Genomic DNA, 15,088 nt, shown 5'->3' on the forward strand with positions numbered 1-15,088 from the left:
GTCCACACTCAAAATACTATCTACATGCTATAATTAGGGATTCAATTTTATAATACGTTGCCTCACTTTCCATCACTGCTTTCCTACTATCAGTCACTTGAACTGTAATATAAACCAGTCTTTTATTTCCAATACTATTCTGCATACCATTTATCAGGAACAATACATTTTATTTGTTAATCTAATAAGATGCGAGGTTCCTCATTTGACCTAATATCAATCAATGGATAAGTGAATTGAAATCTGTGAAAATAATGTAATATCGGAAAATAAGGATAGAAATTTTTTCCCGATTACTTGCAACTTATTAATATTAAATTGAATATACATATATAAATTGGACAGGAAACGATATTTATTTAACGGAAACTAAATGCAATACTCGTATCTATATCAAATAACTTTACAGTTATTTGACCACTCTCGTCACAACGAATCTAACACACACACACACTCCCTCTCTCTAACAACTCTATCAATTCTCACAACTCTACTCTTCGACGACTCGATACCTCTAACGACTCTACTCTTCGACGACTCAATTAGCTCTGATTCTCGCAACACGCACACATTTCGACTCGCCTTGCGTAGCGAAACCGTCCTTCTTCTACCGTTGTCTATCGTTTCCCTCATACCTATGTAAGAACTACCAACTACGTGCCTTTAGTCACGTAGGCACTCTTAAATGTAAACGAACCACAGAATCACGGCGTACACGGTTTTTCTATTTTCAACTGATTTCTAATTCGAATTACTTTACGATATTACAATAAGTATCTAGTAATACAACTTCCGAACCGACGTAATTATTGCAATGATTGTTAAATTTCAAAACAATTTCCTATCCATGTTAAACATATTACGTATATGTGCATGTCTAGTATTTCGATTAGTTGCTCTACTTGCGGTAGTTCGCCATTCTGGATCATCTAGACTCAACAAAGATGCATTCAATTTATTCATGCCTTAAAAAGCTCTGTAGCGGCACAAGAGTTAGAATTTGCTTCAAACCATGTTGTTGTTTTGCTTCGGAATATCAAGAGGTATTGTAAGGAATTATAAGCTCCGGGCAAAACAATGGCGCCGCTACATGTATCCGTAATACAAGATGAATTTTTATCTTTTGACCTTCTTCTGACGATTATGACTAAACGAACGTGATCGCAAACGATTCAGTATAAACTGTGACTAAACGTCTGTATAGATATCGTTTCGCGACAAGATCTGTTTTAAATACACTAACGAGTACACATATTGGCAGTCTCATTGTTCGATCCCCTACAGCTCTTATTAAGGAAGATACAGGCCTGTGACAGTATTCAGCTTGGCCAACTTTATACAGGGCATATTGATAAGCCAGAGTAACTCACAGACAGAATGCGCTAGAGCAGTAGCAGTTAAAGCGAAACAGGCACTGGAGCAAGAACTGAGTGAGACGCAGGCTTCGTTGCAGGAAGTACTGCGGCAACGTTCCGAAGCAGAAGATCGTGTTAATGTAGCTAGTCGCGAACGAACTGAGCTACTGTCGCAATTGGAAGAAAATAAAGAAGAGTTGGCAGAAGTTTTGAAGAAGTATCGGGCAGCTGTGCAGCAAATGTCGGAGGGACGGAGAATAGTGGCAACACACGTGGTGATTGGTAAAGTGGACCACGTGATGGTGTCCTCGTCGGATTCTTGCGGCCAGCAGGAGGACTTAGCGAACATCACGAGGAGGAAGAATCTGGCTAAACAACAGCAACAGGATGTTGTTGATGATATTTGCGAATTTACTGAGAAGGATAGCGTTGCGGGTGTGAGGGTTGTTTCAAGTTTTCGGATAGACTCGAAGAGAGTCAATGCAAGGCGAACGAAAAAACAAGGGAAGTCGCACGTGCGGAATCCCTCCAATAATATCGATACGAAGATTCGATATACAGAGGATGTGGATGACGAGGACGACGATGGGATTGTCGAGGACACGATGAACATGAAGACCTTCGAAAAAGAAGAGATCATAGTCTCGGTAGATGGTAAGTTGTTAACGTCTTCCATATACGAACCGAGCCTACGAAAATGTCACGATGCTGCCACGATGATCAAAGCCCCTGACAAGAGTGAAATGGGTAAACAAACAACGGAGAGGAAGATAGAGGAAGAGCGAAAGAGGAGCAGTAGCATCGAGGACGAACAGGCCGCGGTGTTCCAAGAGGAACGAGATCAGTTGCGTGCAGACGCAAAGAGACGGATTGAGGAGATCCAAATCCGAAACAAGCGGGCGTATAACAGGAGACGCAAGAAGGCGACAGCATACAGGACGAGAGATCTAGTGGCAATCGAGAGGATGCAGAAAGGTCCCGGGCTAAAGCTGCATCCGAAGTTTCTTGGACCGTATCGGGTGATAAAAGTCCTGCGAAATGACCGATACATAGTGCAGCGAGAGGGGGAGCACTAAGGGCCACGTACAACTTCCACGGCAGCCGATCACATGAAATGGTGGAATGCTGACTATAGTGATGTAAGTGCGAGCGGCGATGATGAGCACATCTGAGGGCAGATGTGATTGTCAGGAAAGGCCGATTGTAATATCGTAGAATAGCTTTGATTGGAGATCGGCTGAAATTAGAAAACACCGTGTACGTCGTCTTTCGTGGTTTGTTTACATTCAAGAGCGCCTAGTAACAGTGACGCGAGAAAAGATAAGCAGGGTCAAAACAGAAGTACGGTTTCATATTTCAAGGAGTGGCAATCGAGAGGCCAGAGTATGTGAGCCGAAAAGTGTGTGTGTGTGTGTGTGTGTGTGTGTGTGTGTGTGTGTATGTGTGTGTGTGTGAGGACGAGAGCAAGAGCGAGCACGACCGAGCAGGAGTGTATTGGCGAAGATCAGAGTTGATCGAGACGTCGAAGCATAGAGTCGTCAGAATTGAGTTGCGAGTGTTAGAGTTGCTAGAGAGAGAGAGAGAGAGAGAGAGTTCCCAAATAGTTGTCAAGTTATTTGTCGTAAGTACGAGCGTTGCATTTAGTTTTCCTGTTAATCAAACATCGTTTCTCTGTCTAACTAATATCTGTATTTTCAATCCATTATTAATAAATTATAATTAATCGGACAAAATTACACCTTTAATATATTCCGATATTACAAGTGCGACAATTTTAATGCTAAATTTTATATATTTTGTACATTATATTAAGATCCTCCATTTACAGGAAATAATCAATAGCGTATGAAGGTGTACTGCACGTATTATTTGGCACGTACATTAATGTTAATGCAAGAATAATTATTCCAATGATTTTAAGTTACACATATAATAGATAAAGTAGGCTGTTGACGATGAAATTCGTATGAAATAAGTAGAGAATAGTAACTAAATAAATGTATATGTCGGAGATGAAAGGAAAACCGGAGCCTTCCCTTTGCAATTTTGAGGAAGCCTTCTAATGCTTTAGCCTAGATTTTATCGTAACTGTTATTAAGCAATTGTCATTTGTAATTGTTTGACATTTGTGAAAGCGAAAGTGGGTTCGAGGTGACAACTGGTCGCCGAACGTAGCCACGGTCACGGGATAAACGTTTTGCCTGACGAAGGTGTGGATCGGTTGTATTGTTCTCCCTAGAAATCACATAGAATTGTACTTTAGAGATGTCGATATTATGGGACACACGTTGTATTAGGAATCAATCTCCAGACAGAAACTGCCGAGTAACGGCGTTTGGATCTTTCTCGATGTTTCCAAAGAGTATACAACAAACTTTTGACAGAAATTGCCTAGCAACAACGATTGGAACCTTCTCGATGTCTCCAGCGAGCATATAACAAACAAATGCAGTCGTATAGCGAAAAAGATTTTCATCAGATATTCATTCGTGTGATCGCCTTGGAAAGTGATACATCGACCAATTTACCGAGTGTCTCAGCAATCGTATTTTTGTGTCTAAAATTATAAAAGTAAAGAGTTATCCCGTTGACCGTGGATTCGTTTGAACCCCGGAAACATTGTTAATAGCGTTAATTAAATTCATTATTCGTTAAACCTATCAATCGTTAATTTCATTATTCGTTAAATTTATTATTCGTAAGACATATTATTCGTACCTCTTATTGTTCGTTAAACTTATTATACTTTAATCTAATTATTAGTTAAACTTATCGTCTGTTAATCTTATCACTCATTAAACTTAATATTCATAATATTTTGTAAAATCTTGTATATGCGCGTAAATATAATCTCTGTCTCGTAAAACGATGGCTAACTCAAACGAAGAATCGTTACGCGCCTTAAATCTTAATGTTAACCCGACATATATGTATATGGAACATAAATCTTCTAAAAATAATATATTAAATTACATTCAAATCAAATATATGAACAAGATCTATTGACTTTTAATTATTTTTTTGAAGCACTAGTATCAAATAAAATTGCGTCATTACGAATACAAAAACAATAACGTTGATATAAAAATGTCATCCCGAAACACAGTTTAACGTGATACAAGTGTATTATTTTAATTTCAGCAGAAAATATCTAATCATATTTAACAATTTTGAAAAACATACCTCTACTAAACTATCATTATCTTTTCCTGTACAATCGGCAAGGCCCTGGACAGCAAGCAGTTCAACAGTTGTTAAAAAACTAGCCAATTGCTCCCGAACCACATTTACTTCACCCTGATACATAAAATCAACCAATGCAGCCAAATCATCGAATATTACATTACGAGATATTATAACAGGATGCTGACATGGATTTTCGTAAAATAGAATAAGTATCATTTATAAAATATATGTTAACAGTAACAAATTATTAAATTCTTAATTTCACTTTACCTTAAATAAATCTCTAAAATATTTACTACATGCAGATAATAGCAGTTTGTCCGCTCTTATTCCTTTTTCCTTCGCAGCTTAAATTTACATCAACGAGATCTCCTTCTGTTCTCAGCGTATCAAAAGCACAAGTAATATGTTTTAAGTAATTATTCCAGCTAAGAGAAAACTGTTGAATCCGTAAAACAATTATATTAAATTTGCAATTTTCAATCTGAAAAACATTTGACTTCAAAGAGTATATTTTGATTTTTACCTGCCAGAAAACTGATGGAACAAAAATTTGTTACAACAATCATGTACTTATGTAATTAAAACAAGACAAAACTTTTATAAATATAAAAATTGTCATGAAAATTTTGATGCAACGCATTTGAACATTTTATGACTCATTGTATCAACACCACATTATTTCTCTTTTTGTGAGTATAATAAAAGCAATAATATTTAAACAATACATACTTGTTTAGATGCCTTTCACAATATGACTTTCCCATAGAGCAGGTGGCTTATTACAAAATTCACGTCATAAATGTAATTTTCTTCAACTTCCTAAAGCAAAAGTTATAAGTGTCCACCCAGGAATACCCAACATTTTGAAACACTTAAATAATACAAATTTCATATTTGGGTATTACATATTTCTAAGAATTTAACACTACCATGCTTACCATGCTTTCATTAGCATGCTTCAAATGACTTTATATTGAAATTATTTGTATGGTATGCCCATTTCCTTATCACCCTTTATTTTTCTTTCTCCGTCTGCGGAAGAGTTAAGATTATTTGTATCCTCCCTATATTTGTCTATTATACATCCTACATACTTTCACAAATAACAAAAAATAGCGAGGACAAATATAGCTTCAATGTATACGGTCATCACAATGAAATGTGAATTACCTTCTGCAGATCTAAAATATTAAACGTGAAACGATGATCTTAATTTGGAATAGATTATAGATACACAATCTGTTCGTTTTTTCCTTTCTTAGCAATGATCTGTTCCATTGTCAAACAAGTATTTCCGTCAGTAGCCGGATGAAATGCAAATTTATATTGTATTATGCTTATTATTATACTGCAAGTACTTTGAATCACTGAAATTGCAGAACCATTTCCTGTTATTGAATGCAAAACATACAGCACGAACACGTTTTCCATTATCAAAAAACGCCATACAAATGTCTCATCCATTGTATTAAAGTGATAAGAGATAGACACAGCACCAAGCCTGCAGCTCATAATACAACAAGTTGCACCAGTTTATCAATTTTCCCCAATTATTTTCAATGTTTACAATAATCATACTTTGTTACGACCGTTCGCGGTGAGACGCGTTCGCTAGGAAAACGCGTCAGCGAGAGGCGTAAATTCTCGCTACGATTATGTTAATCGACGCCGCGAAATAGTCGTTCCCCTGTTTCGGTTAAGATAACTGCTACGACCGTTCGCGGAGAGACGCGGTCGCGAGGAAAACGCGTCAGCGAGAGGCGTAAATTCTCCCTACGATTCGGTGAATCGACGCCGCGAAGTAGTCGTTCCCCTGTTTCGGTTAAGATAACAGAGGTGGTTGATTGAATATGACACAGTAGTAAGTTATATTTCACCGTTTATTCCACAACTTCTAACGAGGATAGTTACACTGGTGCGTGTGTACGAGATGATTGAGTGACTGATCTGCGGGTGTGTCTACCCGCTCGAAGGATGTTGACCGTTCGAAGGATGTAGAATCAGTGGTCTTGGGAAACGATGCTGTCTCGGAGGAAGGCTAAGGATCAGTGTCTAGCGCACGGGACCATCGGATTTGTTCGTGCCGATGTTATTTAGGAGAGCGAGGGATTAGCCTTCGTTTTTAATTGCTCAAACGAAGGGTCTTAACTGCCCTCGAGAGAAAGTGATTAATGGGGGGAAAGTTGCCGCGTGCGTGACAAAAAAACAACTTTCCCTTGTCCTACCGTGGTACACAATAGTGTTTAGAAACTCCTCGGGACCAGATGTTTGTTTTGTTTAAAGGACCTTTTCTCGTAAATCTATGATTTATGGACGGTGCTTAAGGCTAATGAGGGTACGCCGTGCGGAAGAGCGGACCTCTGGTGTCCGTCTGGCCCGCGGTGTGTGACCTGGGCCAGGCAGAGAGTCGCGCGGCGTAACAATAACAGAGGTGGTATAATGAATGTAACACTGTATTAACAGGTTAACATAGAATAATATATTTTACAATAATATGATGAATATATTACAGAAATTTGACTCGACTTTGCGTTCTCTCTAGATAAATTCGTTTGCTCGTCATATTTGTCGAAGTGTCACGTTTGACTCGTCAGAAGGAACTGATCGCCCTTCGATTATTCCTTTGTCTCATTTGGAAGACGACCTCCACTATGCACGGGTCACGCCACCGCTCGCGCCTATGATCATGTATGCCTCTTCTTGTGTGAAAAACGTAACGGTCAAAAATCGACGTTTCTAGAGCTCGCTGCTTGGCGACAACTATGCCGTCATTTCCTTCCCGTTGGAGATACTTCGACGTTTAAGCGCTCGTTGAACTCCATTTCACAGTGCTAATGCAATGCACAACCATTTAAGCGTCGAAACAAGCAAAATATCTTGCAAATCGTGAAGATTTCGTCGATTTTGATGAAAAATAGCCGTCATTTCCCTGCCGTTGGAGATATTTCGACGTTTAAGCGCTCGTTGAACTACATTTCACAGTGCTAATGCAATGCACAACCATTTTAGCGTCGAAACAAGCAAAATATCTCGCAAATCGCGAAGATTTCGTAGATTTTGATGAAAAATAGCCGCCTTTTCCTTCCCGTTGGAGATATGTTGACGTTTAAGCGCACGCTGATCTCCATTTCACAGTGCTAATGCAATGCACAACCACCTAAGCGTCGAAACGAGCAAAATATCTCGCAAATCGCGAAGATTTCGTCGATTTTGATGAAAAATAGCCGTCATTTCCTTCCCGTTGGAGATATTTCGACGTTTAGGCGCTCTTTGAACTCCATTTCACAGTGCTAATGCAATGCACAACCATTTAAGCGTCGAAACAAGCAAAATATCTCGCAAATCGCGAAGATTTCGTCGATTTTGATGAAAAATAGCCGTCATTTCCTTCCCGTTGGAGATATTTCGACGTTTAGGCGCTCTTTGAACTCCATTTCACAGTGCTAATGCAATGTACAACAATTTAAGCGTCGAAACAAGCAAAATATCTCGCAAATCGCGAAGATTTCGTCGATTTTGATGAAAAATAGCCGTCATTTCCTTCCCGTTGGAGATATTTCGACGTTTAAGCGCTCGTTGAACTCCATTTCACAGTTCTAATGCAATGCACAACAATTTAAGCGTCGAAACAAGCAAAATATCTCGCAAATCGCGAAGATTTCGTCGATTTTGATGAAAAATAGCCGTCATTTCCTTCCCGTTGGAGATATTTCGACGTTTAGGCGCTCTTTGAACTCCATTTCACAGTGCTAATGCAATGCACAACCATTTAAGCGTCGAAACAAGCAAAATATCTCGCAAATCGCGAAGATTTCGTCGATTTTGATGAAAAATATCCGTCATTTCCTTCCCGTTGGAGATATTTCGACGTTTAGGCGCTCTTTGAACTCCATTTCACAGTGCTAATGCAATGCACAACCATTTAAGCGTCGAAACAAGCAAAATATCTCGCAAATCGCGAAGATTTCGTCGATTTTGATGATATATAGCCGTCATTTCCTTCCCGTTGGAGATATTTCGACGTTTAAGCGCTCTTTGAACTCCATTTCACAGTGCTAAAGCAATGCACAACCATTTCAGCGTCGAAACAAGCAAAATATCTCGCAAATCGCGAAGATTTCGTCGATTTTGATGAAAAATAGCCGTCATTTCCTTCCCGTTGGAGATATTTCGACGTTTAGGCGCTCTTTGAACTCCATTTCACAGTGCTAATGCAATGTACAACAATTTAAGCGTCGAAACAAGCAAAATATCTCGCAAATCGCGAAGATTTCGTCGATTTTGATGAAAAATAGCCGTCATTTCCTTCCCGTTGGAGATATTTCGACGTTTAAGCGCTCGTTGAACTCCATTTCACAGTTCTAATGCAATGCACAACCATTTAAGCGTCGAAACAAGCAAAGTATCTCGCAAATCGCGAAGATTTCGTCGATTTTGATGAAAAATATCCGTCATTTCCTTCCCGTTGTAGATATTTCGACGTTTAAACGCTCGTTGAACTCCATTTCACAGTGCTAATGCAATGCACAACCATTTTAGCGTCGAAACAAACAAAATATCTCGCAAATCGCGAATATTTCGTCGATTTTGATGAAAAATAGCCGTCATTTCCTTCCCGTTGGAGATATTTCGACGCTTAAGCGCTCGTTGAACTCCATTTCACAGTGCTAATGCAATGCACTACCATTTAAGCGTCGAAACGAGCAAAATATCTTGCAAATCGTGAAGATTTCGTCGATTTTGATGAAAAATAGCCGTCATTTCCTTCTCGTTGGAGATGTTTCGTCGTTTAAGCGCTCTTTGAACTCCATTTCACAGTGCTAATGCAATACACAACCATTTAAGCGTCGAAACAAGCAAAATATCTTGCAAATCGTGAAGATTTCGTCGATATTGATGAAAAATATCCGTCATTTCCTTCCCGTTGGAGATATTTCGACGTTTAAGCGCTCTTTGAACTCCATTTCACAGTGCCAATGCAATGCACAACTATTTAAGCGTCGAAACGAGCAAAGTATCTCGCAAATCGTGAAGATTTCGTCGATTTTGATGAAAAATATCCGTCATTTCCTTCCCGTTGGAGATATTTCGACGTTTAAGCGCTCGTTGAACTCCATTTCACAGTGCCAATGCAATGCACAACCGTTTAAGCGTCGAAACAAGCAAAATATCTCGCAAATCGCGAAGATTTCGTCGATTTGGATGAAAAATAGCCGTCATTTCCTTCCCGTTGGAGATATTTCGACGTTTAAGCGCTCGTTCAACGCCATTTCACAGTGCTATTGCAATGCACAACCATTTAAGCGTCGAAACGAGCAAAATATCTCGCAAATCGTGAAGATTTCGTCGATTTTGATGAAAAATAGCCGTCTTTTCCATCCTGTTGGAGATATTTCGACGTTTAAGCGCTCGTTGAACTCCATTTCACAGTGCTAATGCAATGTACAACCATTTAAGCGTCGAAACAAGCAAAATATCTCGCAAATCGCGAAGATTTCGTCGATTTTGACGAAACATAGCCGTCATTTCCTTCCCGTTGGAGATATTTCGACGTTTAAGCGCTCGTTGAACTCCATTTCACAGTGCTAATGCAATGCACAACCATTTAAGCGTCGAAACAAGCAAAATATCTCGCAAATCGCGAAGATTTCGTCGATTTTGATGAAATATAGCCGTCATTTCCCTGCCGTTGGAGATATTTCGACGTTTAAGCGCTCGTTGACCTCCATTTCACAGTGCTAATGCAATGCACAACCATTTAAGCGTCGAAACAAGCAAAATATCTCGCAAATCGCGAAGACTTCGTCGATTTTGATGAAAAATAGCCGTCATTTCCTTCCCGTTGGAGATATTTCGACGTTTAAGCGCTCGTTGAACTGCATTTCACAGTGCTAATGCAATGCACAACCATTTAAGCGTCGAAACGAGCAAAATATCTCGCACATCGTGAAGATTTCGTCGATTTTGATGAAAAATATCCGTCATTTCCTTCCCGTTGGAGATATTTCGACGTTTAAGCGCTCGTTGAACTCCATTTCACAGTTCTAATGCAATGCACAACCATTTAAGCGTCGAAACAAGCAAAATATCTCGCAAATCGCGAAGATTTCGTCGATTTTGATGAAAAATATCCGTCATTTCCTTCCCGTTGGAGATATTTCGACGTTTAAGCGCTCGTTGAACTCCATTTCACAGTGCTAATGCAATGCACAACAATTTTAGCGTCGAAACAAACAAAATATCTCGCAAATCGCGAATATTTCGTCGATTTTGATGAAAAATAGCCGTCATTTCCTTCCCGTTGGAGATATTTCGACGTTTAAGCGCTCGTTGAACTCCATTTCACAGTGCTAATGCAATGCACTACCATTTAAGCGTCGAAACGAGCAAAATATCTTGCAAATCGTGAAGATTTCGTCGATTTTGATGAAAAATAGCCGTCATTTCCTTCTCGTTGGAGATATTTCGTCGTTTAAGCGCTCTTTGAACTCCATTTCACAGTGCTAATGCAATACACAACCATTTAAGCGTCGAAACAAGCAAAATATCTTGCAAATCGTGAAGATTTCGTCGATATTGATGAAAAATATCCGTCATTTCCTTCCCGTTGGAGATATTTCGACGTTTAAGCGCTCTTTGAACTCCATTTCACAGTGCCAATGCAATGCACAACCATTTAAGCGTCGAAACGAGCAAAGTATCTCGCAAATCGTGAAGATTTCGTCGATTTTGATGAAAAATATCCGTCATTTCCTTCCCGTTGGAGATATTTCGACGTTTAAGCGCTCGTTGAACTCCATTTCACAGTGCCAATGCAATGCACAACCGTTTAAGCGTCGAAACAAGCAAAATATCTCGCAAATCGCGAAGATTTCGTCGATTTGGATGAAAAATAGCCGTCATTTCCTTCCCGTTGGAGATATTTCGACGTTTAAGCGCTCGTTCAACGCCATTTCACAGTGCTATTGCAATGCACAACCATTTAAGCGTCGAAACGAGCAAAATATCTCGCAAATCGTGAAGATTTCGTCGATTTTGATGAAAAATAGCCGTCTTTTCCATCCTGTTGGAGATATTTCGACGTTTAAGCGCTCGTTGAACTCCATTTCACAGTGCTAATGCAATGTACAACCATTTAAGCGTCGAAACAAGCAAAATATCTCGCAAATCGCGAAGATTTCGTCGATTTTGACGAAACATAGCCGTCATTTCCTTCCCGTTTGAGATATTTCGACGTTTAAGCGCTCGTTGAACTCCATTTCACAGTGCTAATGCAATGCACAACCATTTAAGCGTCGAAACAAGCAAAATATCTCGCAAATCGCGAAGATTTCGTCGATTTTGATGAAATATAGCCGTCATTTCCCTGCCGTTGGAGATATTTCGACGTTTAAGCGCTCGTTGACCTCCATTTCACAGTGCTAATGCAATGCACAACCATTTAAGCGTCGAAACAAGCAAAATATCTCGCAAATCGCGAAGACTTCGTCGATTTTGATGAAAAATAGCCGTCATTTCCTTCCCGTTGGGGATATTTCAACGTTTAAGCGCTCGTAGAACTGCATTTCACAGTGCTAATGCAATGCACAACCATTTAAGCGTCGAAACGAGCAAGATATCTCGCACATCGTGAAGATTTCGTCGATTTTGATGAAAAATATCCGTCATTTCCTTCCCGTTGTAGATATTTCGACGTTTAGGCGCTCTTTGAACTCCATTTCACAGTGCTAATGCAATGCACATCCATTTTAGCGTCGAAACAAGCAAAATATCTTGCAAATCGTGAAGATTTCGTCGATTTTGATGAAAAATAGCCGTCATTTCCTTCTCGTTGGAGATATTTCGACGTTTAAGCGCTCTTTGAGCTCCATTTCACAGTGCTAATGCAATACACAACCATTTAAGCGTCGAAACAAGCAAAATATCTCGCAAATCGCGAAGATTTCGTCGATTTTGATGAAATATAGCCGTCATTTCCTTCCCGTTGGAGATATTTCGACGTTTAAGCACTCGTTGAACTCCATTTGACAGTGCTAATGCAATGCACAACCATTTTAGTGTCGAAACAAACAAAATATCTCGCAAATCGCGAAGATTTCGTCGATTTTGATGAAAAACAGCCGTCATTTCCTTCCCGTTGGAGATATTTCGACGTTTAGGCGCTCGTTGAAATCCATTTCACAGTGCTAATGCAATGCACTACCATTTAAGCGTCGAAACAAGCAAAATATCTTGCAAATCGTGAAGATTTCGTCGATTTTGATGAAAAATAGCCGTCATTTCCTTCTCGTTGGAGATATTTCGACGTTTAAGCGCTCTTTGAACTCCATTTCACAGTGCTAATGCAATACACAACCATTTAAGCGTCGAAACGAGCAAAATATCTCGCAAATCGTGAAGATTTCGTCGATATTGATGAAAAATATCCGTCATTTCCTTGCCGTTGGAGATATTTCGACGTTTAAGCGCTCGTTGACCTCCATTTCACAGTGCTAATGCAATGCACAACCATTTAAGCGTCGAAACAAGCAAAATATCTCGCAAATCGCGAAGACTTCGTCGATTTTGATGAAAAATAGCCGTCATTTCCTTCCCGTTGGAGATATTTCGACGTTTAAGCGCTCGTTGAACTGCATTTCACAGTGCTAATGCAATGCACAACCATTTAAGCGTCGAAACGAGCAAAATATCTCGCACATCGTGAAGATTTCGTCGATTTTGATGAAAAATATCCGTCATTTCCTTCCCGTTGTAGATATTTCGACGTTTAGGCGCTCTTTGAACTCCATTTCACAGTGCTAATGCAATGCACAACCATTTAAGCGTCGAAACGAGCAAAATATCTCGCACATCGTGAAGATTTCGTCGATTTTGATGAAAAATATCCGTCATTTCCTTCCCGTTGTTGATATTTCGACGTTTAGGCGCTCCTTGAGCTCCATTTCACAGTGCTAATGCAATGCACAACCGTTTAAGCGTCGAAACAAGCAAAGTATCTCGCAAATCGCGAAGATTTCGTCGATTTTGATGAAAAATAGCCGTCATTTCCTTCCCGTTGGAGATATTTCGACGTTTAAGCGCTCGTTGAACTCCATTTCACAGTGCTAATGCAATGCACTACCATTTAAGCGTCGAAACGAGCAAAATATCTTGCAAATCGTGAAGATTTCGTCGATTTTGATGAAAAATAGCCGTCATTTCCTTCTCGTTGGAGATATTTCGTCGTTTAAGCGCTCTTTGAACTCCATTTCACAGTGCTAATGCAATACACAACCATTTAAGCGTCGAAACAAGCAAAATATCTTGCAAATCGTGAAGATTTCGTCGATATTGATGAAAAATATCCGTCATTTCCTTCCCGTTGGAGATATTTCGACGTTTAAGCGCTCTTTGAACTCCATTTCACAGTGCCAATGCAATGCACAACCATTTAAGCGTCGAAACGAGCAAAGTATCTCGCAAATCGTGAAGATTTCGTCGATTTTGATGAAAAATATCCGTCATTTCCTTCCCGTTGGAGATATTTCGACGTTTAAGCGCTCGTTGAACTCCATTTCACAGTGCCAATGCAATGCACAACCGTTTAAGCGTCGAAACAAGCAAAATATCTCGCAAATCGCGAAGATTTCGTCGATTTGGATGAAAAATAGCCGTCATTTCCTTCCCGTTGGAGATATTTCGACGTTTAAGCGCTCGTTCAACGCCATTTCACAGTGCTATTGCAATGCACAACCATTTAAGCGTCGAAACGAGCAAAATATCTCGCAAATCGTGAAGATTTCGTCGATTTTGATGAAAAATAGCCGTCTTTTCCATCCTGTTGGAGATATTTCGACGTTTAAGCGCTCGTTGAACTCCATTTCACAGTGCTAATGCAATGTACAACCATTTAAGCGTCGAAACAAGCAAAATATCTCGCAAATCGCGAAGATTTCGTCGATTTTGACGAAACATAGCCGTCATTTCCTTCCCGTTTGAGATATTTCGACGTTTAAGCGCTCGTAGAACTCCATTTCACAGTGCTAATGCAATGCACGACCATTTAAGCGTCGAAACAAGCAAAATATCTCGCAAATCGCGAAGATTTCGTCGATTTTGATGAAATATAGCCGTCATTTCCCTGCCGTTGGAGATATTTCGACGTTTAAGCGCTCGTTGACCTCCATTTCACAGTGCTAATGCAATGCACAACCATTTAAGCGTCGAAACAAGCAAAATATCTCGCAAATCGCGAAGACTTCGTCGATTTTGATGAAAAATAGCCGTCATTTCCTTCCCGTTGGGGATATTTCGACGTTTAAGCGCTCGTAGAACTGCATTTCACAGTGCTAATGCAATGCACAACCATTTAAGCGTCGAAACGAGCAAGATATCTCGCACATCGTGAAGATTTCGTCGATTTTGATGAAAAATATCCGTCATTTCCTTCCCGTTGTAGATATTTCGACGTTTAGGCGCTCTTTGAACTCCATTTCACAGTGCTAATGCAATGCACATCCATTTTAGCGTCGAAACAAGCAAAATATCTTGCAAATCGTGAAGAT

This window comes from Bombus vancouverensis, chromosome 10 (genome assembly GCF_051014615.1).
Source record: "Bombus vancouverensis nearcticus chromosome 10, iyBomVanc1_principal, whole genome shotgun sequence".
Lineage (NCBI taxonomy): Eukaryota > Metazoa > Arthropoda > Insecta > Hymenoptera > Apidae > Bombus > Bombus vancouverensis.